Source organism: Primulina tabacum, chromosome 12 (assembly GCF_025594145.1).
Source record: "Primulina tabacum isolate GXHZ01 chromosome 12, ASM2559414v2, whole genome shotgun sequence".
Lineage (NCBI taxonomy): Eukaryota > Viridiplantae > Streptophyta > Magnoliopsida > Lamiales > Gesneriaceae > Primulina > Primulina tabacum.
In genome coordinates this window covers 11,774,937-11,801,498 of record NC_134561.1, presented here as the reverse complement: position 1 = coordinate 11,801,498, position 26,562 = coordinate 11,774,937, and the positions used below count along the sequence as shown (strand labels likewise).

The 26,562-nt window shown below is 37.7% G+C and overlaps 1 long non-coding RNA gene across 1 annotated transcript; it reads right to left on the bottom strand.

Moving 5' to 3' along the window:
- Nucleotides 1-2,493: 2,493 nt before the first annotated feature.
- Nucleotides 2,494-25,472, bottom strand: LOC142521416 (uncharacterized). The gene is made up of 2 exons (XR_012814168.1): nt 25,374-25,472; nt 2,494-2,713 (listed from the first exon to the last, which is right to left on the bottom strand). It is a non-coding gene; the product is annotated as an uncharacterized LOC142521416 (long non-coding RNA).
- Nucleotides 25,473-26,562: the final 1,090 nt, after the last annotated feature.

The following is a 26,562-nucleotide window of genomic DNA, read 5'->3' as shown; positions in this document are numbered from 1 at the left end:
TTCTTCGTAATATCGATAGCGTAGATAAGATAACCCTCATCTTCACTAGTCAACAATTGAGACATTTCCAAGGAGGATACCAATGGAATTTTGGCTTGGGAACCCTTGCCATAAAAACTCCACTTGGGTCCATCAATCGGTCGAAATCGAACCACTCCATGACAACAATCAACAATAGCTCGATTTGTCATCAAGATATCCATGCCAACAATACAATCAAAGTCGTGCATTGGGAGGACAATCACATTCAGGAATATCACATTATCCTCATATATCAATACACAATTATGCACAACTTTCTCAGACAAAATAATCTTCCCTGCTAGCGTGGCTATCGACAAAGTATCATACAACGAGGTACACTCAACATCATGAGATGCAACAAATGCATGAGATATGAATGAATGAGATGCTCTTGTATCAAATAAAACACGTGCAGGATAATCGCAAAGCGTGCAAATACCTGCAATCACACCTCCAGGAGCTTCTCTCGCCTGATCCTCAGTCATGGCGTACACTCTCACTTGAGGAGGAACTTGGGCACTCTGACCACCCGGTCCTCGATATCGTGGGACACTCGACTGCTGAAATGATGGAACAGGAACAGTAGGTATCTTCATAACAGGGCCACCTCTAAATCCTGGCTGGGGTTGAGCAGAAGTTGTACCCCTGTTCGGACATACTCGAGAGAAATGACCTTCCTGCCCACATTGATAACAAGTACCAAACATACCTCGACACTGCTCGATAGTATGTTTGCCTCCACAATGGCTACAATAGGGAGCAATCACAGAACTCCCTCTCTGTGATCCACTCGAGCTCGAAGAAGACGAAGAACCAGAACTCGTCTTCTTGAACTTCTTACCTCTCGGTCGCAAAGTAGGCTGCAGAGCTGACACCGGTGGTGGAGGAGTATACTGTGGACCTCCCCGCCTAAGTCCAGCCTCGGCTGCCTGAGCTCGTTCAACTGCCTTTGCGTAGCTGGTAGGCAATCCAGAAACAAAATATGTATACAAAGCAGGATGTAAACCATTTACAAACCTGTTATATTTTGCCCTCGCATTCCCAGCTACGTGAGGTGCATACTTCAGTAAAGTAGAAAACTTTGAAGCATACTCTGCAACAGACATCGTTCCCTGCTGCAGAGTATTAAATTCATTCTCCTGTGCAGTATAATAAGATGGAGGAGAATACTGCTCCAAAAACTGGGCTTTGAAGACATTTCATGTGACTTCAATCCCGGCTTCCTTCAGTCCAATCTCAGCGGCTTCCCACCAAGATTTAGCTCGGTCTTTCAGCTGATACAAAGCAAGTTTCAGTCTCCGAGCCTTAGAATACTCAACAATATTAAACAGGTGCTCGATATCCTTTAGCCAGGCCTCAGCTCTTTCAGCACTCTCAAACCCAAAGAACCTCGGTGGTTTCAGATCCTGGAATCGAGCCATCACTACATCCATGGACAATCCTTCAAATTGCCCAACAATCCTCTCAGTACTGCTACTCGCAGTTTCATTTGTGGGATCCATCTACAAATCAAAAGATGAAAATCACAATTTCATAATCTCATCATCTCATATCATCAATCTCATCAGATACTTACTCGAATCAAATCAAGTAGGAGCAAGTAATAAAAATAATTCAAACACAAGCGCACAATTCATTTGTGCCTATTGCTCAATCGAGCATTCCCAGCTATGCTCTAATACCATCTAGTGTGGGGCCCTTAGCTCCTAGTCGTTATTACAATGCAATCTGATTAGGGTTAATTAATTACAGCGAAAAACGATTTTAAATTTTCTTTACAATGAGCCCAAATCATTTTATTTGAATACTAAAAATAGTATTTAATCTCACGTCATAAACATGCCCACACGAAATCAAAATCTATCATATACAAAAAACTCACATTCTCGGGACATGCCCCGGTATATAGATACATATACATATATACTGGGAACAAGACAAAACATAAAACCTCAGCCCAAGCTGTGGCTCCCTCCAGAAGTACCCTCTCCGGTCTCTTGATATCCTGGAGTACCTGCCATTGTCCACACACAAAGACAACAACAGCCCCCCTTGGGGGTGAGCAAAGCTCCGTATGGAACAACCAATCATATATACCACAGATATCTAAACAATGATATATGGTATGCAATGCATGTATGTCGTGGAAGTATCAGGTCAAATGCACATCCACTGAGCACATGTCAGAATCAATCGAATCGCTATCAAATCAAATCAATGCTCGAGCTGGCACACCAGCCGATATGGGAATACACGTATGAATGCGTCGACGAAGCGCCATCAATCCCACATCTCATATCCAATCATATGGGGCCACAATTGTCTATGCTTTACGGGTCATATAATACCGGCATAGCGATTGTGTTCACAAACCCCGGAAGCCAATCAAATCATATCAGGGTATCCAAGAATCATAGCTCAACGTGCATGTCATGTATCGATGTATGCATAAAATGATGTGTGTTAACAAAACATTTATTTTATGCATCGATATCTCAATCTCAATGTCATGTATGCCACATAAATAAACAAATAAGGCATATAGACACATAATCTCATTCCAATCAATCAAATCAATCCGACATATATCATATAATACAGATACCTGTCGTATGTTACCCGGTCGCAACATACCTCAATTCTTCGTTTCCAGTTGATGTAGCCTGAAGATATTGATATTACACTTTATCTACATCAATAACATACTCATTCCAATCAATAACATACTCCAAAATCATTAATATGAGTTTCAAATATCATTTGAAACTTCAAAAATTCATATCAAAACAAATTCATATCATAATTCAATTCCGACTTTGAATACAAGTTTCTTGTCGTTTATCTTACTACATATCAGAAATTCAACTTCAAATACATGCTATTCCAGCACTTTGATCTTTCAAGCTGCTGGAACTAGAAGAAAATTACCTCAGTTAGAAGCCCTCGACGCGAAGATCACAAATATATAATTTGTTTCGCGTTTAGACAGCGTTTCGAAGTGATTTCGGACGAAAGAAATCAAGATTTCTCGTACTCTCTCAAAACTTCATAGGAGAAGATGAAGAAGGAAATGAATGAAAATTTCATTCTTATCTTTACCGCCTTCGCGCTCGGGCGGTAGAATTCTCGCGCCCGAGCGCGAGACATTCTGCCCCCGACTCAAATATGTACCGCGCTCGGGCGGTCACAAATTACCGCTCGGGCGCGGCATGTTCTGCCCGAACATCCATTTCACATACTCTGGCGCGCGGGCGGTCACTTTCTAACGCCCGGACGCCACACGTTCTGTACCATTATTTGATTTTTGTACTTATTGGCGTCCGGCTTCTCCAATCGAGCACTTACAACGTCAATTCATATTCAATATTCATTTTTCAATTCCATTGTCAGGATATACATCGAATGTATAATCACACATCAAATTCATGAATTATCGATAATCATATAGGATTACGATACACGGTCCTTACACTATCAGTGATACCTAGGGGATCATGGGGCGATGCTACTAGACTCTCTTACCATGATCCGATGGGTGCAATCAGAAATGAGTTCTGACATTCTTGATCAAGGTGTTGATGAAAAGAATGGGGCTAACTAGGGTAAGCCCGAATAAAAGGATTATGTCCTGAATCACAAAGAATTGTGAACCCACGGCTAGCTGTATCCCTGAACCATTGAGGGTCACACAAGTACTGGATTGTTTGTTCCCGTTAAGAGAATAAATTCAAGAAGTTGAATTTATATTATATAGTAAATTCAAGGAGTTGAATTTATGATGATTAAATTTTGAGAGAATAAATTCAAGTAGTTGAATTTATAAAATTTGTGAATTTGATTTATTAAACTCAAATGTTGGGTTTATTAAATATTAAATTTTGGAGGAGACAAAAATTCAAGGAGTTGAATTTATGATTTAAATAATAAATTCAAATTTTGAATTTATAATGTATTTAATTTATTAAGCTCAAAAGTTGAGTTGATTAATTAATAAATTAAATATGGTGGATAATATGTTTAATGGGCTTGTAAGGGTACAAGTCCAACATATTAAATAACTAAAGTATAATGGACTTTGATTAAATTAATCAATCTAGTTGGACTAGCCCAATTAGTTAAATCAAGCCCATTAATGTTAATTTTGTAATTAGGCTTTGACTTAATTATAAATAAGTGTTTCCAAGTCAAAAACCCTAGCCACCCACCACCAAGTTTTCGAGAATAACATCCTCCAAAGAAAAAAATTGGCCACCTCATTTTGAGAAAAAACCTTTGAGCCGTCTCTCAATTTTTCTTCTCCTACGCGAAACATCTTCTATATTTTCTAGTGCAAATTAGAAGAGGAACACACTATCTAGTCGTGGAATTGATAGGAGGATTTCATCGAAGAAAGTTCGTAAGGAATCAACAAGAGCTAATCCGTTTATACCGGATTAGTTGGAGTCCAGTGATTTAATTCACAAAGGTATAATTTCTAACATCCTATGTATGTTTATTTATTGAAAACCATACGAGTGTCCAAATATTATTTTGTTTTTCAAAATAAAATAAAAAATTTTAAACTTCCGCTGCGTTTGGGCACGTAGAAAATCGAGATCCAACAATTATTGGTTATATGAAAAACTAAGATCAAAACAAGTGGGAAAAGGTTTCTGAAATTTGTGTGCATGAACTGTCGGGTTTCTTGGCTTTCTTGATTTGAACCTTTGGCAGATCCTTCTAGCTTATTGTTGTGGTGTATGGTTAGATTAGGGAGTGGGTCTAGATGGTGGTAAAGGGTCTGTTATGGACTGGAACCCAACCTGGAACACCAAGAAATCGTGGTAAGTCATCCACGCGTGAGTTGGGGTTTGAGGCGCTGTGATAGTTGTTGTGCGCAGTTTGGTGTATGGGTCTTCTGGGGGCCAAGGGATAGGGTCTGGTGCATGTCTAAGGGTCCTAGGACGAGTCTCTTTATGGTGGTTCACGGCCTAGAGCGGCAGCTAAGAAGCTGAGCAAAGGAAGCTGAGCTGTGCAATTGGGTTCACGGAGAGCAAGTCACGGCTGTGGGGTTTAGGGCGATTGCTGGACGGGACCACGGCATGGGGCAGTGTCTTGGGTCGTGACTTAGGGTCCTAGGGAGGGCCTGGTGGTGTTGGTTCAGGGGTGGGTTGGCTAGGGAAGGCGGCTGGACCAGGAAGCAACCAGTTGTACCAATGGGAGACAGGTTAGGCTAGTCACGGCTCTGGCTTGCTTTGGAGCTCAGGCGTTAGTTCTGAGTTTACAAGGGTTGTATCATGGTCTTAATTTATGTTTAATGGTTGGGTATAAGGCCTGGTGTGGGTCTGGTTCGAGTCGGTTTAAGCATGAAGTCGTTAGAAGTGTTTATATGCCGAAACGCGTCTCCTTCGGACGTTTATTTCAAGGGTAGTAGGTTAACGTTTTAGGTGGTTCGAGCATGATGCTGTTCTTGGTTAGGGGCATGGACAGTAGATTAGAGATGAAAAGGCTCTGGTTAAAATTTGGGATTGAAATATTCAAGTTTTGAATAATTTTAAGATTAAAATGCCTTACGATTTAGTAAGTAAGTTAATAAATAGAAAGGTTCATGTTTACGTTTAAGAAAAATATTACAAGTCAATTATAAACTTATATGATACTATGGGAAAGGCTCGAGTCAGTAAAGGTGTCCAAAACTGAATTTCGAATGTTTGACAAACTGAGTCTGGGGACCCAGACGCTAATCATGTTCTTAATCATCATTGGGACTAATTAATCAATTATAAAACAGGGTCTAAATTTTTTTCTTTTCAAAATTTAAGTGCGGAACGTAATGGAATTTAACTAGTATACATCTCAGTATAAAAGTACAAGTCCTGTACTACATACATTTATTCAACTAAGGTTTAACAGCTAATATCAAGTGTCCAACCCTATCTCTAATCCAAGTCCGGAGCCTCCACTCTAATCACGATCTCTCTTCATCTTCTCAACCCTGAACCTGTCCCACTTGTTGTCATGCACACATACAAAACAAGACAACAGCCGGATAACTCTGGTGAGAATAAATCCCAGTATGAATAATGTATACATGCAGTTAACTGAATTAACATAAAAGCATGAATTATATCTTATCACATGTAGCATAATCAACCAACATGTATCAATACCAGTCTGTAAATAATATCTGAATCGTAATTTACGAAACATAAATCAATACACATCAGTAAATCACGTTCTAGTCTCAATATCTAAGACTCGACTCATCTCTCATTCTAATCTAGGGATCCCGATCTAATTTAAACTTTGGTATGCTGTATCGAATGTCTACAATAGACGTCGATCTACATCTAAGCTCATCGATACACCGTAAGTCTAGAGTCTACGCGGTTCTGACAAAGACTCGGCGGTTCTGCCCTAGCTAGGCTGATCTGTCCTAGACTCAAACTCTGGCTCTGCTATAATTCAATAGATTAACAATGTAAGTCTGATAATCTGCAAATATCAATGCAATAAAGTAAAGTATGTGATTTTAGGAAACTCAAGTCAAACCTAACTCGAGTTGTGCAATCCCGAATCAACATTTATTTATACCTTTCTCTTCACGCTCGGATGAAGACGAAGTCTTGTATGTCAATCTGTCCATACCCAGTCTGGCAATGACAAGTCACATAAATGCCATATCAGTATATAACTCAATTCAAGACCCGTTCTGATCAATACTCAAATCGGTATATAATCTGATCAATGTCAACGACATAACAATGCAATCTCAATCAATACTGAATCTGATCAATATCAATAAATTGATGTTTCGACGGCATAATATTACAGTCTTGATAACCCCGTCAATCTCAACATCACAGATATAATATCAGAATTCATAATCAGTATCAATACAACTCATAATCTGAATAATAACACAACTCTGATATCAAATCTCAATCAATATCTTTCGAAAATCATAACAATTGTATAACCAGTCTATTCTTAAATATGACTTCAATTATACAATGTCTACTGTAGCAGAAACACTATATCTGATTCATATTCAATTCTGACAATATCATAATTTCAAATCATGTCTAAACGTAACAAAACTTACGTCCAGTTGTAGCTGTCGTTGCTAGTAACACGATACCGTACTCGGATTCAAAATCAGACGGACGGAATTTGCGTGGCGTTCAATTTTCGCACATCAGGAACTTGGAGCTTCGGTTCCTCTCTTCTTTTTATTTCTGAGAATTTGACGTTGCTTATATATATATATATATACATATACACGTCGCACGGTGATGGCAAGTGGCATCCTTCCGTTTTGCATGCCTCGCGCATATGCGCGCCAAAAATCCGAGCATATGCGCCGGAAGCACTGTCCGGCTCCTAGACTACTCGCGCATATGCACGCACTGACATCGCGCATATGCGCGAGACCTACTGTCTCCGCTTATATCCTGCACATCGCCTCGCGCATATGCGCGACTCATCTCCGCGCATATGCGCGAGACTCCCTGGAGTTACTCGCATAGGCTTCGCGCATATGCGCGACATCTTCCGCGCATATGCGCGAGGTCTTCTGCCTGTTTGGCGCATGTGCGCGCATCTGGTCCCGCATGTGCGCCGATGCTACTTTCCTCGCACATCAATTTTCACACGCGATCTCATTTCGTGTCTCGGTTAGCCCTTTCATAATTATCTCGATTAACAATCAATAATCGTAATTTAACACGGTATAAACTCTCGGGCATTACATTTCTCCCCCTCTAAGATATGATTTCGTCTTCTAAATCACAGAAAATCAAATCAGATAAGGAAGGAATGTATAATAGAGGTTACTTCAGAAAATTAATTCTATCAAACCATTCTGATAAAATTACTTGCAAATACTGGCTATACAACATCCGTATATACCAATCAACAGCTCATACCCAATTAATATCATCAGCTGTGATCAAATTCAATCTCAAATATCACCGTAATATCATTCCCATTCAGAGGAAATTCGCAGTACTCACTGTACAATACCTCGACTAGAGCTATCTCGATACTTATCTAATAGCTATTATTATACATTAACTCATAAAGTGACAAGACATCAGGTCACTAGTGCTAAAATCCAGCACTACAGTTCCTGGATATCCTCCAGTACCTAGATAGTTCGCTCCGACTATCCGTCAATCTATAAACCATAGATAAAATCATGCTATACATTCTGCCAAAAGCACCAAAATCAAGCAAAATCACAATCCGATATACTCTACTTCGGCACTCTAGTTATTCTGACCACTTTTCTGACATCGATCTATGTCATTTGGTCATGTTTGTACGTTATCTGGTACAAACTAATAGATATAGATTGAACAATCTATCAATCACAATCATATTACATCACAATCTGGAAATTATTGCAGTGATCTCATTACGAAATTCATCGAAGTATACTCCCCATGTCTAGTCAGAAATATACAAATTCTGTAATAATTCTTCGGATTTCTATCTTTCTGTCTTCATTTATTGGCAATTCAGACATTTCAGTACAAGTTCTGCCAACATTTCAGTATAATTCTATCATAACTGATTTAATCTGTCTACATCAAAACTATCTGTTCGAATATCATACATTTACAGTCACCAACTGAAAACTGAATCTATTACTGTGTGTTTTTGACACCATCTGTCATTTCAGATTCGAACTAATTGATATAAACCAATCAGTTAATAATATAAATGAAAGAAAAATACCTACCTGGTATTCGGTTCTGATTATCGATATCAAATTCTGTTGCACAATTCTGAAACATTTGAAATTATAAGATAATCATTCTTATACAATACGAATCACATATCTGTCACTCTGCTCGATGCTCTGCTCTGATTATCGAAATCTAATTCTGAACCTTCTGATCACATTTTTGACTCACTGAAATTCTCGAATTCAATTCTGATTCGAATTGAACTGTATATAATCTCAACGGTTCACCATGCTCTGTATTAAATACTGCTGTAGAAATATAACAATACTCAGGCAGACACAAAACAACAATCGTATACGATAATCTGTCAATTTAGACCAAAAATAAATTTCTGACATTTCTGAAATTTTCTGAAATTTCTGCTATTTCTGATCTCTCTGATATCGGTATCATTCTCAGTCACTGATTCTGATCTCAACTGTGTCAAAATTAATCGGTATACTAACTTCAGATATCGCATACTCTGAATACAATCTGTTTCAAGCAGAATTCATATCTGAAAAATTTCTGTATACAATAATCATAGTTCTCAGAGTATTCAATACAATCTTTAGATATTCGATTCAATCAATCAGATGCTGCGAATATATCAAAATATCATAGATACAACGAGCATAAAATCATCAGAATATCTCTGAACATACTGAAACATGCCAAAGAGAAACACTAGATCAGATGTAACTCCTGGTCGGTACTTTTCTACTGATCTTTCAATTCTTTCAATTCTTTCAGTGTCATTCTGTACATTCAATATCATTCTGTACTGAATTCTAAAACACAACCAGTACCTGGTATCAATTCAATTCTGAAATCTATCTTTCTGATATAAAGCAAATCTGAAATCTTATCTGGGCAAACATCAGCTAACTCGTACATCATTGGCAAATCTGCCAATGCTAGACTCGATTTCAGTATGTCTACTGAATACATAGGGATACCATCGGTTCCTTTCTGTATCGATCGAGTCATAGACACACACAGATATCAAAGGAATTCTAAATCTAGAATCCTTACCGTGAAATCTTTACTCATCAGCCATATCTGGTCTGAATCTTATACTTTCTAGAAAGAAATCTATAATAATTCTGTACTTGTTCAGCATATTAATATCAATAATGCCATCAAATCAGAAAACACAAGTACATCATAATCTAACTCGATCTCATTCTCATCTTACTGTAGTATACAACATATCACAGAATTCACTAATATCAATTCCTTTCCCCAAAAGGTATAAGGATCAATACTACAGTAATACAAAACCCAGCAAGTACAAAAATTAATACTACAGCAATACAGACCCTACAGATACCATATGTATCAATGCAACTCAGTCACAGATAATCATAGGAACTGTATTAGTATATATCAATACATATGCAATATAATCATAAAGTAACAGTACCTGCCACTATATCATCAAGTGCCTCTTGGGTCTGTCCCTCGGTCACTACCACCAGATGGTCCTGATCCCTGAAATCTTCGGGAATCTCTATGGGGACAAACTCTAGCAAAGTGTCCCGGCTGTCGGCAGATACGACAACTACCAGTCACTCCCTGTCATTGCTCTGTGGAATGTCTCCCTCCGCAAATCCTGCAATACACTCCAGTATAACTTGGGCTGGAACCACTGGAGCTAGTTGAACCGCTCAGTCCGCTCCCTAACTTCTTGAATGGCTTCTTTCGAACTTTCAGCAAATCTTGCTTTCCACTCGTGTTGCCGCGATCAAATCGGAGAGGGGATTACTGTGTCTGGGGTTGCATCGCACACACCCTTTTTAGTTGTCTAATCAGACTCGCCTCCGCTCTCTTCGCTTTACTCAAGGCATCATCAAAATGATAAGGTCGCTGCATATTCATCAATGCAACTACCTCCGAGTTGAATCCTCTGATGAACTGATCCGCTACAGCTTCATCATTCCCAATTACATGAGGAGCAAAACGCAGTAGAGTAGAGAATTTCGCAACATATTCTTCAATATTCAGTTGGCCTTGTCTTAAATTCTCAAATTCTGCTTTCTTGTCCTCTCGGTACGAAACTGAGAAAAATCTTCGATAAAATTCAGTTCTGAATATTTCCCACGAAATCACTGTACCTCTCTGTTCTAGCATTCTTTTACTTGTAATCCACCAACTCCTGGCAGTCTCTCGTAACTGGTGGAATATCAGTTTAATTCTCTGCTTATCTGAATAATCAAGTAAATCAAACAATATTTCTATGTCATCAAACCAGTTCTCACAATCTTCAGACGTCTCGGTACCACTCAGAATCGGCGGCTGAAATAACTGAAATTCTTTCAACTGTATTTCTATCTGAGTTTCTGATACATCTATCTGTTCAGTCGAAGTACTACCCCTTTCTGGAATTCTCCGTGGTGGTATATCTGCTTATCAAAACATTAGTACTCAAATACTACAAATCTGTTACAATCTTTCTCTGATCATCTTATAGCTGATCATTAATCAGATCTGATTCATACTCAATAATACATAATACCAACTCAAATCAGATAATCAGGTAACCATGTATTTCAAAGCAGTAAAACATAATCTCATGCTAGCATACACAATGTAAATCAACATTAAAATAAATCTCATGCTAGCAATCACATGCAAGGAAAGAAAACTCAATCTACCCCGCTCAATCTCTTTTATCTCAATCTAAAGGATCTATCGCTCTGATACCACCTGTTGTGGGGACCCGGACGCTAATCATGTTCTTAATCATCATTGGGACTAATTAATCAATTATAAAACAGGGTCTAAATTTTTTTCTTTTTAAAATGTAAGTGCGGAACGTAATGGAATTTAACTAGTATACATCTCAGTATAAAAGTACAAGTCCTGTACTACATACATTTATTCAACTAAGGTTTAACAGCTAATATCAAGTGTCCAACCCTATCTCTAATCCAAGTCCGGAGCCTCCACTCTAATCACGATCACTCTTCATCTTCTCAACCCTGAACCTGTCCCACCTGTTGTCATGCACACATACAAAACAAGACAACAGCCGGATAACTCCGGTGAGAATAAATCCCAGTATAAATAATGTATACATGCAGTTAACTTAATTAACATAAAAGCATGAATTATATCTTATCACATGTAGCATAATCAACCAACATGTATCAATACCAGTCTGTAAATAATATCTGAATCGTAATCTACGAAACATAAATCAATACACATCTGTAAATCAAGTTCTAGTCTCGATATCTAAGACTCGACTTATCTCTCATTCTAATCTAGGGATCCCGATCTAATTTAGACTTTGGTATGCTGTATCGAATGTCTACAATAGACGTCGATCTACATCTAAGCTCATCGATACACCGTAAGTCTAGAGTCTACGCGGTTCTGACAAAGACTCGGCGGTTCTGCCCTAGCTAGGCTGATCTGTCCTAGACTCAAACTCTTGCTCTGCTATAATTCAATAGACTAACAATGTCAGTCTGATAATCTGCAAATATCAATGCAATAAAGTAAAGTATGTGATTTTAGGAAACTCAAGTCAAACCTAACTCGAGTTGTGCAATCCCGAATCAACATTTATTTATACCTTTCTCTTCACGCTCGGATGAAGACGAAGTCTTGTATGTCAATCTGTCCATACCCATTCTGGCAATGACAAGTCACATAAATGCCATATCAGTATATAACTCAATTCAAGACCCGTTCTAATCAATACTCAAATTGGTATATAATCTGATCAATGTCAATGACATAACAATACAATCTCAATCAATATTGAATCTGATCAATATCAATCAACTGATGTTTCGAAGGCATAATAATACAGTCTTGATAACCCCCTCAATCTCAACATCACAGATATAATATCAGAATTCATAATCAGTATCAATACAACTCATAATCTGAATAATAACACAACTCTGATATCAAATCTCAATCAATATCTTTCAAAAATCATAATAATTTTATAAACAGTCTATTCTTTAATCTGACTTCAATTATACAATGTCTACTGTAGCAGAAACACTATATCTGATTCATATTCAATTCTGACAATATCATAATTTCAAATCATGTCTAAACGTAACAAAACTTACGTCCAGTTGTAGCTGTCGTTGCTAGTAACACGATACCGTACTCGGATTCAAAATCAGACGGACGGAATTTGCGTGGCGTTCAATTTTCGCACATCAGGAACTTGGAGCTTCGGTTCCTCTCTTCTTTTTATTTCTGAGAATTTGAAGTTGCTTATATATATACATATACACGTCGCACGGTGATGGCAAGTGTCATCCTTCCGTTTTGCATGCCTCGCGCATATGCGCGCCAAAAATCCGCGCATATGCGCCGGAAGCACTGTCCGGCTCCTAGACTACTCCCGCATATGCGCGCACTGACATCACGCATATGCGCGAGACACACTGTCTCCGCATATATCCTGTACATCGCCTCACGCATATGCGCGACTCATCTCCGCGCATATGCGCGAGACTCTCTGGAGTTACTCGCATAGGCTTCGCGCATATGCGCGACATCTTCCGCGCATATGCGCGAGGTCTTCTGCCTGTTTGGTGCATGTGCGCGCACCTGGTCGCGCATGTGCGCCGATGCTACTGTCCTCGCACATCAATTTTCACACGCGATCTCATTTCGTGTCTCGGTTAGCCCTTTCATAATTATCTCAATTAACAATCAATAATCGTAATTTAACACGGTATAAACTCTCGGGCATTACACTGAGAGTTAAAATAATCTAGAAGAATGATAGAAACTTATCTAAAATATGCAAACTATCGGTTGCCAGTAACTGAAGGATAATACGCAGATTTTCAAAGGCAACTGAATCAGCAACTGAACTACGTAGAAAAATGACTGATCAGTTACTACAAACATTTGAGAGTTTATCAACTACAATCAATCAGCTGATCCCTCAGCTGTACATTGTTAGAGTAGGTGCCCGTCGAGCCAAGTGTTGGCCGAGTGTTCACAATGAAACTCTATGTATAAGCAGTCTTTATTTTAATAATATTTGAAATTATTGTTTTGGCAAATCTTTATCTGTATACCCATGCTAGTTGCATAGATAAAGCCCTTGAATATACAAATAGTAGAAATAATATGAGATGTTCATATGATGAGTATCATGAAACTCATATTTGGAATACTGTATATTCTAAACAGTTCCTAGTCGATTCAGCCGCCGCTAAGAAGGATATAGGCCGCTCGAGTTCGAGACTAGTATCTGCGATGTGAGTACTATGTTTCATTGGTAGGGGACATTGTGATGTCCTAGCATGCAGATAGGTGCTCCTGGTAGAGTGCACTGAACAACCCTCCTTAAAGGACTTTCCAAGTGGTTCTCACTTATCGAGTGGAAACGTCCTAGTTTATGGTTGTACACCATTAGTCCTCATGACCCGGGACAACATTGAGACTCTATGTGCTAGAATTACACTTCGACTTGTTTACCGACTCTCATGGGGTCATCAGGTGGCAAGGTTGGGTGTTCTGTCGAAACATATAGGAGTCGATGCATTATAGTCGGGGATTCACCGCTTACCTTAGGGTATGGATATCCTATGTGTTCTCATGTGTATGTAGGTTGAAATCTCTGATCAGAGTATGGTGGTAATTATGAAAGGGGTTTCATAGATTACACCATCGATGCAACTACGAAATGACACATAGTATCGATTCATTGACAACTCTCGATAAACCAATGGTTGTCGAATCGATCGGGATATATGAGTTGAAGGGACCGTACTATACGCTAACCATAATTGAATGGTTCTTGCAGGCACTATCATTTGATACCTAGGGAATCATGTAAGCGATGCTGCTAGGCGTTTAACATGATTGGTTGGGTACTATCAGACTTGAGTTCTGACGTTCTTGTTAACAAGGAGTTGATAAGTAAGAATGGAGCAATTGGGGTATGCTCATATAAGGACATGTTTAGTCCGAATCACATGGAGATGTGAACCCACGGCTAGTTGTATCAATGAACCATTGAGGGCCACACAAGTACTAGCTTTCTAGATCCCGTTGAGAAGTAAAATAGTTCAATGTGTTGAACGGCTTATAAAGGAGTTTATAAGCTTGAAGAAAAATAGAACTATGACTTCTATGAGGGAAATGTAATTTTTAATTTATGAATGTGTTCCTAAATTAAAAGTTGGCCAAGTGAATAATGTATTGGAAAATTGTGATTTTCATAAATATTATTATGGACTAAATTAAATTAATTCAAGTGTTGAATTAATTAAACACTAGTGGACCTAGTAGAGTCCAAATAATTAAATTAATTCAAGTGTTGAATTAATTAAATAACATTGGGCCTTGTAGAGCACAATTGGAAATAATTTTTAAACTAGTGGGCTTGAGTAAAATCAAGTAATGATTAATTGGGCTCAAATGTGTTTGAGACAATTTAAATTAAAAGTCCATGGGCACATTGTAATTGTTACAAGCCCACATGACATTGCATACTTGGGAGGTGAAAGGTTGGGGAATACTTTTTATTAAAAAATTGGCATGACATGCAAAATGTTGTCTCTACTTTTTCAACACCCAAGAAAAGTCTTCCTCCTCCCACACACACATTTTGGCCGAAATTTTGAAAAATTTCCTCCTCATTTTTCTCTCATTTTTTTCTTCAAGTGTTGAGTAAAGAAAATAATTTTCATTGAAAAATCCTCTTAGTTTTCTAGTGCAATTTAAGAGGGGATCTACCTAGTTGGTGGTGGGCTTAATAGTTGAGCAAGGAGTGCTCAAAGGAAGCTTGAAGATAGTTTCTACCAATGAAGAGCTAAGGTGTTTACACCTTAGTTGGAGCCATACATCAATCCTTGTGATTGATAGGTACATTTCTTAACACACTATGAAGTCATTTTGTGTTTATTGTATTTGCTACACATTAAATCAAGGTGGCCGAAAATTTCTTATGAAAAATAAAAATTTTAAACTTCCGTTGCGCTTCTGGTCACCGTAACCGATCCCCTTTCAAGTGGTATCCGAGCTATGGTTACGATTTTGTGTAGCAATTACAAGATATTATATTGAGATTGATTTCTAACCGCATGAGACTAATATTTTGCATCGAATCAAGGCCGGTTTCGGGGGAATTTTGGGCAGCAAGTTGCTGCCCATTTCGGGCTGCTTGGGCTGCCCGAGGGGCTGCTCGAAATGTGCAGCTAGGGCAGCCCCGAACAGCCCCATGTTTTTAATAAAAAAAAATTTTTTATTGGTAAGTTGGCCGGAATTCGGCGACGGAGCTCCGGCGATGGCGATGACGACCAGGGTTTCCAAAAGTGTTTTGGATAATCAAAGTGTCATGGGCCTTGATGTTGTTGGGCCATTAGATGGTTAACATATTTGTGAATTTTAAATGGGCCAAAATGTTTTTGGTGAAAAATGAGTTTTTGGGCCCTTAAGTTTAAAATTACAAAAGTTGCAAATATTTTCAAATGAAATAAATATTTTAAGTTGGACTTTAAATATTTATAGTAAATGATGATTTACAAGAAATTCGGTTATAAATAAATTAATTTGAAAGTAGACAAAAGGTGTTTGTATACTTTGTTAATTGGAAACCACTTTTTAGGAATTGTGATTGGCTGATATTATTCGGGATCATAATTCGCTAATTGGACCTTACGTACCTACTGAGGAAAGGAGTTTCCCGTTTTCACTAGAGGGTAGTGAAAGATGTCAAAACAGTGGGAGCAAATATTTATGAAGTAAAAGTCCAAACTTCATATCTTACTAAATATTTTAAAATAGTCATAAACATTTATCTGTTTTTACTTTTCAGTACAAATTGACAATGTCTTCGATTCGCAATCCGATATCCGTAATACTCGACAAACACATATTAACTGGACCTAATTACCTCACTTGGCTAAGAAACCTGAAAATCGTCTTGAATTCGGAAAGGGTAGCATATACACTGACTGAGTCGCCCCCTGTTGAGGCTCCGACAGACTGCACTCCTGAGGAATTGTAGGCTTACAAGGAATGGTGTGACCATGACTTGATAGCCAGGTGTTATATGCTGACTTCTATGGATGATGAGCTGCAGAGGCGTTTTGAGGATGCAAAGAGTGCTGCTGACATTCATTTGCATCTCAGGGAGCTCTTTGGTGAGCAAACACAGCCTCTTAAGCATGCTACCGTCAAGGAGCTGATCACTTTGCGCATGCGAGATGGGGCCTCGGTCCATGAGCATGGCCTGAAGTTGATTGGGCTCGTGGACAAGCTCGTTGGCATGGATCTTATCTTGCCTTCAGAGTTGACCACCGACGTGTTGCTGTTATCATTGCCTAGCTCATTTGATCCTTTTGTGGTGAACTTCAACATGAACAATATGGAGCTGACCCTTGAGGAGTTGGTGAATATGCTTGTTACATTTGAATCAACCATCAAGAAAGAGAAGTTAGTTCTTTATGTGGGTTCTTCATCTGGTACGAAGATTGATCCACATGGGAAGGGAAAGAAGCGTTCTTTCCAACGTCCCAAGAAGAACGTGCCCTTGTTGAGGCAATCTCCGAATCCCGTTGAGGCAGCCACACCAGTTAAGGCTGACAAGACTAGTGATGTTTGTCATCACTGCAAGAAGCCTGGACATTGGAGGCGAAATTGCAAGGAATATCTGGCCCAGAAGAGTTCTGGAAACGGTATGTTCTATATCGAAGTAAACATTTCAATTAACTCTACTTCTTGGGTATTGGATACCGGATGTGGCTCACATCTCTGTAATGATATGCAGGCGATGGGAAGAAGTAGAAAGCTTAGGGAAGGTGTGACCTTCTTAAGGATGGGCAATGGGGCAAGAGTTGCTGCCAAAGCTATTGGAGATGTTTACTTGCTTATGAACAATGATTTTAAGTTAATTTTAAGAGATATTTTGTTTGTACCGGATTTGGTGAAAAACATTGTTTCCATTTCTATGTTGATAAAGATGGATATTCTTGTTTATTTAAAAAAGGTGTTTGCAACATTTACAAGAATTAATGTTTGATTGGTACTAGAGAACTTGAAAACGATCTCTGTAACTTAAAATCAAAAGATATTCCACTAAATGTCCATTTAAAGGCAGACACCATATGAGATATGGATGGGTAAGCCTCCCAAATATTCTTGTCTTAGAATATGGAGGTGCCCTGCTTATGTAAAGCATGTAGTGAGAGATAAATTGGATTGTCAATCCATTTTATGTTACTTTGTGGGATATCCAAGGAATTTAGTTGGATATCATTTCTATCATCCCCAAGAAACAAAGGTGTTTGTTTCTAGGAATGCAACCTTTTTGGAAAAAAGGAATTTCTATTGGATAGAAAAAAGGGAGATGATAGAACTCGAAGAGGTTCGAGAGACACCCACAATTATAGAACCCACACCCGAAGAGCCAAGAGAGGAGATACAAGCTCCTAGAAGATCCGAGAAAGTCTCGAGACCACCTATGAGGTATGGTCTGCTTCTTGAAGAGGGCCATGATGAGCCTAACCTTGAATGTGATCCAAGGACCTTCAAGGAAGCGTTATCTGATGCCGATTCATCCAAATGGCTTGAAGCTATGGAATCTGAGATGAATTCCATGCATTCGAACCAAGTGTGGAATCTCATGGATCCACCTGAGGGAATTGTTCCCATAGGGTGTAAATGGATTTACAAGAGGAAACTTGGGGCGGATGGGAAGGTATTGACCTTCAAGGCGCGATTGGTGGCAAAAGGATATACTCAAAGACAAGGAGTTGACTTTGAGGAAACCTTTTCTCCAGTTGCAATGTTCAAGTCCATAAGGATTTTGCTAGCCATAGCTGCATGGTATGACTATGAGATATGGCAGATGGATGTCAAGACAACCTTTCTTAATGGGGATATTAAGGAAGAGATTTACATGTCTCAAACCTGGAGGGTTTACATCTATCGGAAGTGAGCATATGGTATGCAAACTTCAAAGATCTATTTATGGTCTAAAACAGGCATCTAGGAGTTGGAACCTCAGATTCGACAGTACAATCAAAGAGTTTGGTTTTGCTAAGAATCCTGAGGAACCCTGTGTGTATAAGAAGATCAATGGGAGTGTTGTGACATTCCTGGTGTTTTATGTTGATGACATTCTAATAATTGGGAATGATGTAGGAATGTTGAAATCAACTAAGATATGGTTAGCAAGTAAGTTCTCGATACAGGACTTGGGTGAAGCATCTTTTGTATTGGGAATACAGATCTATAGAGATAGATCAAGAAGATTGCTTGGTCTCACCCAATCCACATACATTGATACCATCGTGAAGCGGTTCTCGATGGATGAGTCCAAGAGAGTACATCTACCAATGTGTCATGGCGTGTTCCTATCCAAGTCTATGTCTCCCAAGACTGATGCAGAGATAGCGGCGATGACAAGCATTCCTTATGCATCTGCGATTGGTAGCATCATGTATGGGATGATATCTACGCGTCCTGACGTGGTTTTCGCACTAAGTGTAGGGAGTAGATATCAATCGAACCCCGGTCTTCCACATTGGAAAGCTGTGAAAGACATCCTCAAGTAGTTGAGAAGGACCAATAAATTGTTCTTGGTCTATGGGGTGGAGAACTGAAACTGGAAGGTTATACCGACTCTAGCTTCCAAAGCGATATCAATGACTCGAAGTCAACCTCTGGGTTTGTATTCATGCTCAATGGTGCTGCTGTCTCTTGGAAGAGTTCCAAGCAAGACAATACTGCGGATTCCAGCACAGAGGCCGAATACATTGCTGCATCAGATGCAACAAAGGAGGCTGTTTGGATAAGGAATTTTGTCCAAGAGTTGGGCGTCATTCCTAATGGAGTTGCTCATGTCCCGGTGTTTTGTGAAAACACTGGAGCTATAGCTCAAGCAAAGGAGCCAAGGCCTCATCAGAAATCCAAACTTGTATTGAGAAAGTACCACGTCCTCCGAGAGATTGTGGAAAGAGGAGAAGTGTCGATTGACATAGTTGGCTCCGCAGATAATGTTGCTGATCCACTAGCTAAGCCTTTACCTGGACCATTATTCGAGATGCATCGCGAATCAATGGGTTTAAAGCATATGGGTAGTTGGCTCTAGTGCAAGTGGGAGATTGTTAGAGTAGGTGCCCGTCGAGCCAAGTGTTGGCCGAGTGTTCACAATGAAACTCTATGTATAAGCAGTCTTTATTTTAATAATATTTGAAATTATTGTTTTTGCAAATCTTTATGTGTATACCAATGCTAGTTGCATAGATAAAGCCCTTGAATATACAAATAGTAGAAAGAATATGAGATGCTCATATGATGAGTATCATGAAACTCATATTTGGAATACTGTATATTCTAAACAGTTCCTAGTCGATTCAGCCGTCGCTATGAAGGATATAGGCCGCTCGAGTTCGAGACTAGTATCTGCGATGTGAGTACCATGTTTCATTGGTAGGGGACATTGTGATGTCCGAGCATACAGATAGGTGCTCCTCGTAGAGTGCACTGAACAACCCTCCTTAAAGGACTTTCCAAGTGGTTCTCACTTATCGAGTGATGACGTCCTAGTTTATAGTTGTACACCATTAGTCCTTATGACCCGGGACAACATTGAGACTCTATGTGCTAGAATTACACTTTGACTTGTTTACCGACTCTCATGGGGTGATCAGGTGGAAGGGTTGGGTGTTCTGTCGAAACATATAGGAGTCGATGCATTGTAGTCGGGGATTCACCGCTTACCTTCGGGTATGGATATCCTATGTGTTCTCATATGTATGTAGGTTGAAATCTCTGATCAGAGTATGGTGGTAATTATGAAAGAGGTTTCATAGATTACACCATCGATGCAACTACGACATGACACATAGCATCGATTCATTGACAACTCTCGATAAACCAATGGTTGTCGAATCGATCGGGATATATGAGTTGAAGGGACCGTACTATACGCTAACCATAATTGAATGGTTCTTGCAGGCACTATCATTTGATACCTAGGGAATCATGTAAGCGATGCTGCTAGGCGTTTAACATGATTGGTTGGGTACTATCAGACTTGAGTTCTGACGTTATTGTTATCAAGGAGTTGATAAGTAAGAATAGAGCAATTGGGGTATGCTCATATAAGGACATGTTTAGTCCGAATCACATGGAGATGTGAACCCACGGCTAGTTGTATTAATGAACCATTGAGGGCCACACAAGTACTAGCTTTCTAGATCCCGTTGAAAAGTAAAATAGTTCAATGTGTTGAACGGCTTATAAAGGAGTTTATAAGCTTGAAGAAAAATAGAAGTATGACTTTTATGAGGGAAATGTAATTTTTAATTTATGAATGTGTTCCTAAATTAAAAGTTGGCAAAGTGAATAATGTATTTGAAAATTGTGATTTTCATAAATATTATTATGGACTAAATTAAATTAATTCAAGTGTTGAATTAATTAAATACTAGTGGACCTAGTAGAGTCCAAATAATTAAATTAATTCAAGTGTTGAATTAATTAAATAACATTGGACCTTGTAGAGCACAATTGGAAATAATTTTTAAACTAGTGGTCTTGAGTAAAATCAAGTAATGATTAATTGAGCTCAAATGTGTTTGAGACAATTTAAATTAAAAGTCCATGGGCCCTTTGTAATTGTTACAAGCCCACATGATATTGCATGATTGGGAGGTGAAAGGTTGGGAAATACTTTTTATTAAAAAATTGGCTTGGCATGCAAAATGTTGTCTCTACTTTTTCAACACCCAAGAAAAGTCTTCCCCCCTCCAACACACACATGTTGGCCGAAATTTTGAAGAATTTGCTCCTCATTTTTCTCTCATTTTTTTCTTCAAGTGTTGAGGAAAGAAAATAATTCTCATTGAAAAATCCTCTTAGTTTTCTAGTGCAAATTAAGAGGGGATCTACCTAGTTGGTGGTGGGCTTAATAGTTGAGCAAGGAGTGCTCAAAGGAAGCTTGAAGATAGTTTCTACCAATGAAGAGCTAAGGTGTTTACACCTTAGTTGGAGCCATACATCAATCCTTGTGATTGATAGGTACATTTCTTAACACACTATGAATGTCATTTTGTGTTTATTGTATTTGCTACACATTAAATCAAGGTGGCCGAAAATTTCTTATGAAAAATAAAAATTTTAAACTTCCATTGCGCTTCCGGTCACTGTAACCGATCCCCTTTCATACATATCATATGTTAAGAAATTAGACATTCAATTGACAAAAGTTCACTGCAATAAGTAGTGGGATCGCCGCATTTCAGAAAAGCTGGAGTCTACGACTGTCAGAAAAATGTTGACGTTGCAAGCAACGGATAGAAAGCTTCAATTTATATTTTATATTACAGTTGGGGAGAAACCTATAAATATTAGAGAAGGGCAGCTGAAGAACAACTCTTGAATTTTTGAATCCTTGAACTTTGAACAACTATCGATTTTCTATTCAGTTACTATGTTGAAATCTTTGCAAACATCAAAGCTCACGCGTATTGTATACATTCATAGCTTTCAGGCTATACATCGAGCTTTCAAACACAAACTATAATACTCGATCTTGAAGAGATCAGTTGTGTTAGATTATTTCAGTTCTATTGCGTACTGTAAACAAGTTTGTAACTAAGAGTTTCAGTTTGGCATTGTTATTTCCAAAACTGAAGTGGGTCGGTCTGTACAACTGCTTGTATCGATCAAAGTCTTTTAGTGTATATCCTATCCTTGAGATAGAAGGGGTGACGTACGAGTATTTGAAATCTCCGAACATCCATAAAATCTTGTGTCTTCTTAGTTCAGTTTATATTCTATCTATCAGTCAGTTTGTTTCCGCACATTATTTGTTAACTAATTTATATTGACTTACAAGATTCCCGAGTATCAGTTTATCACTAAACTAACTCATCAGTCAAAAAGTTTTTTGAAAATTGTAAGTGTATATTCAACCCTCCTTCTAAACGCTTTTCCACCTTTTACCGATCCTATCAATTGGTAACAGAGCCGTTGAATCTTTTTTCTGATTATTTCTATATACAAACTGATCAACATGTCTTCATTCAACAAAATTCCAATGTTCTCCAGAGAAGATTTTGATGATTGGACAATCAGAATGCAGGCTCATCTATCTGCATAAGAATATGACATATGGTACTTTATTACCGACGGACCTATGAAAATATTGAAGGAAAAAACTAATGTTGCCATAACTGATGGGGCACCACATCGTATTGAAAAACCTCGAGAAGAATGGACAGCTAAAGACAAAGTGAAATCCAACTTGGACAACGTGGCTAAAGACATCTTATACAAAACGCAGGATAAAGTCGCTTTTAGCAAGATAAAAATGTGCAAAACTGCCAAGGAAATTCGGGAGAAATTGCTTCAGCTCTGTGAAGCCAATGACCAAACCAAAGAGAACAAGCTATTTGTTGTTGTTAAAAAGTTTGACAATATCAAGATGAAGAGTGGAGAATCCATGCATTAATATGATGAGAGAATCAGCAGCATAGTAAACGAACTGAATGCACCCGGAAATGTGTATTCAAATAAAGAGGTGGGACTGAACTTATAGGAATGGGACTTTAAGACCATGACATTGCGAGAATCAAAGGACCTAAACAAGGTCGAATTTCATGATTTGTTTGCTGACTTAAAAGCCTACGAGTTTGAGTTGCAAACCAGAGAAGTGGAACCTTCTACACCAGCTGCTACAACTGCCCTAGTTGCTATCAAACTTGAACCAACTTGTTCATTTGACAAATCTGCTGATCATTTAAGTAATGACGCTATGTCATTATTCGTCAAAAAGTTTAGAAGATTTATTAGAAGAAATCAAGGAAATTTCCAAGCACAATATCAGAAAAATCACTCCAAATAAGAACCTAATGCTTGCTACAACTGTGGCAAAACTAGTCATTTCATTGCTGACTGTCCCAATCTTAAGAAGGACAGTCGAGACTCAACTGAAAAGGGAAAGAATTCATATGAGCACAAAATAAGATCAAAAGATGACAACAAATCTTACAGAAAGAAGCATGAGGTTCTTCTAGCTGAGGAAAGCAAGTCAAAATGGGCAGAATCCGACAGTGATGATTCAGAATCTGAGAGCTTGAGCTACTCCAGTGATGATGAAGAAGTCAAGTGTCTAATGGCTGATAACACAGAACTGGAGTCAATCAATCAACAGGTATTTGACTTTAGCTCAACTGAATTCACACGAGATGAACTTATTTCTACACTTATGACATGGTGAATGAGTATCACAAGCTTGACCTATCTTTTTAAAAGGCCAGAGCAAAGCAAACTGATCTCAATGACAATAAAACTGAAAATGAGGAATCAGCTGATCTGTTGTGGGGCCCTTATCTTCTAATCAATCTTATAATGCAATTTGATTAGAATTAATTAATTACAGCGGAAAATGAGTCAAAATTTTCTTTACGATGAGCCCAAAACATCTTGTTTGAATGCTAAAAATAGTATTTCATCTCACATCATAAAATATGCCCACACATAATCAAACGCAAATACAGACAAACAATCATATCCTCGGGACATGCCCCGATATATAGATACATATACATATATATTGGGATAGACCACGAAAACCTCAAATAAACCATGACTCCCTCCAGAAGTACCATCTCCGGTCTCCTGATAACCTGAAGTACCTGTCATTGTCAACATACAAAAACAACAGCCCTCTCTGGGTTGAGCAAAGCTCAGTCTGAAACAACCACAATATATACCACAGATATCTAAACAATGATATATGGTATGCAATGCATGTATGTCATGGAGGTATCAGGTCAAATGCTCATCCACTGAGCACATGTCAGAATCAATCGAATAGCTATGAAATCAATGCTCGAGCTGGCACACCGGCCTCAATCAGGGATACTCGTATGATAATGTCGACAAAGCGGCATACATAGCATCGACTTCCACCTCTTTATCAATAGCGGGGCCACTAATGACTATGCTTTAAGGGCCACATAATGCCATACATAGCATCGTGATCACAAACCCTAGAAACAAATCCAATCATATCAGGGTATCCAAGGATCATATCTCAACGTGCATGTCATGTATGCCACATAAACTCAACAAATAAGGCATATAGACATGTATTCTCAATCCAATCAATCAAATCAATCAAACATATATCATATGATACAGATACAAGTCGTATGTTACTCGGTCGCAACATACCTCAATTCTTCGTTCCAGTCGATGTAGCTTGAAGATATAAGAATAATAATATATCTACATCAATAACATATTCATTTCAATAAATAACATCATTCAAAATCAACCATATAAGTTTCAAAAATCTTTTGAAACTTCGAAAATTCATATCAAATCAAAATCATAACGTAATTCAATTCCGACTTCAAAACTTAGTTTCTTGTCAGTTATTCTACCGCATATATAATCAGAATTAATAACAACTGACAATTAATTCTCCAATCTCAATCCAACGATTAAAAATTTATAATTATAATAAATTAGGAATAATTCAAAATAATATCACTATAATCATTTCTTCTTCGTTAAAATCATACAATATTCAACAATCTTCAATTTCTGTATGATTAAAAATTTATCGGATTTATTCCAAAAATCATCAAATTTCAAACATCACAAAAAATATAAAATTTTTACCTCAAATCGAAGACCTCGTGTCAAGGATCCCATAACTGAAGTCGGTTCGTCGATTGGATAAACCGATAAGTCGCAAGATCGACAAGAAAATCGGAACCTTGTTCTCTCTTTCTCTCCTCATCTTTCTTCTTCTGTAACTATTAAAGTTTCGTTGAATGATAACTTTGATTTTTTTAATATTATTATTGTATCTTTGTACCATCTAAAATCAGTAAGTGTTTTACATTTTAGATTACTTAATAAAGTACGAATCTTTTCACTCTCATCAGTGAATCTACCAGTAAAATGTTCAATCATTGTCATTATTAATGAATATACTACATTTTCTGATTGAATATTATTCTCAATTTTTATTGAATTTATTATATCATCTTTTTGTGATTGATTTAAATAATTATCCCACCAACCTTTAAGTTGGCCAGTAAATCTTGATATAATCATTTTAGCAATATTTTTATCATTATTGCCTGAGGTTTTACACACAGTACTATACATAAGCATTCTGTGAGCAGTATTATAAATTTTCTTATCACTAAAACCATCAATATTCCATTCATAAATATTTTTCCCATTATAAATATTAGCAAAAATGTATTCTTGTTCTTCTATAAGAACATCCATGGGAGTAGGTCTATTATAATAATATTTATTTTGGATAGGTCTATCTGCCCATTTAATTTTATTAATTTCATTATCAGAATGATTATCAATATTTTCAAACTCTTCATTAAGAGTGTTTAAATTCAGATTTTTAAATTTTTCTTCTAATAATTTTTCTATATCAGAAACTAAAGACTTAAATTTAAAATTTTTTATATTTGGAGGGGATTGAATAGATGAAGTAGCAATAGAAACAATATTATTATCTTGTTTTGCTTGTATATGAACATCTGGTTTAATTTGATTAATAGCTAAATTATTTTATCAATACGATCCTTAAGAGAAATTATTTCTTCTCCTATTATCGTGAGATATAAATTTGTATAATTCTGTTTTTCAATTATCTGATTAATATGTTTCACAGTTATTTGTAACATATCATTGTCAAATAATTTTGAAAAAGCAGAAAAAATTAAAATTTTATTATTTTTCTCTATAATAAAAGATTGTTGAGGAGGATAAACAGATTTTTGAATATGTCCATAAGAAAGTTTATAATTTCTTTCAAGAATAGAAATATAATCTATAA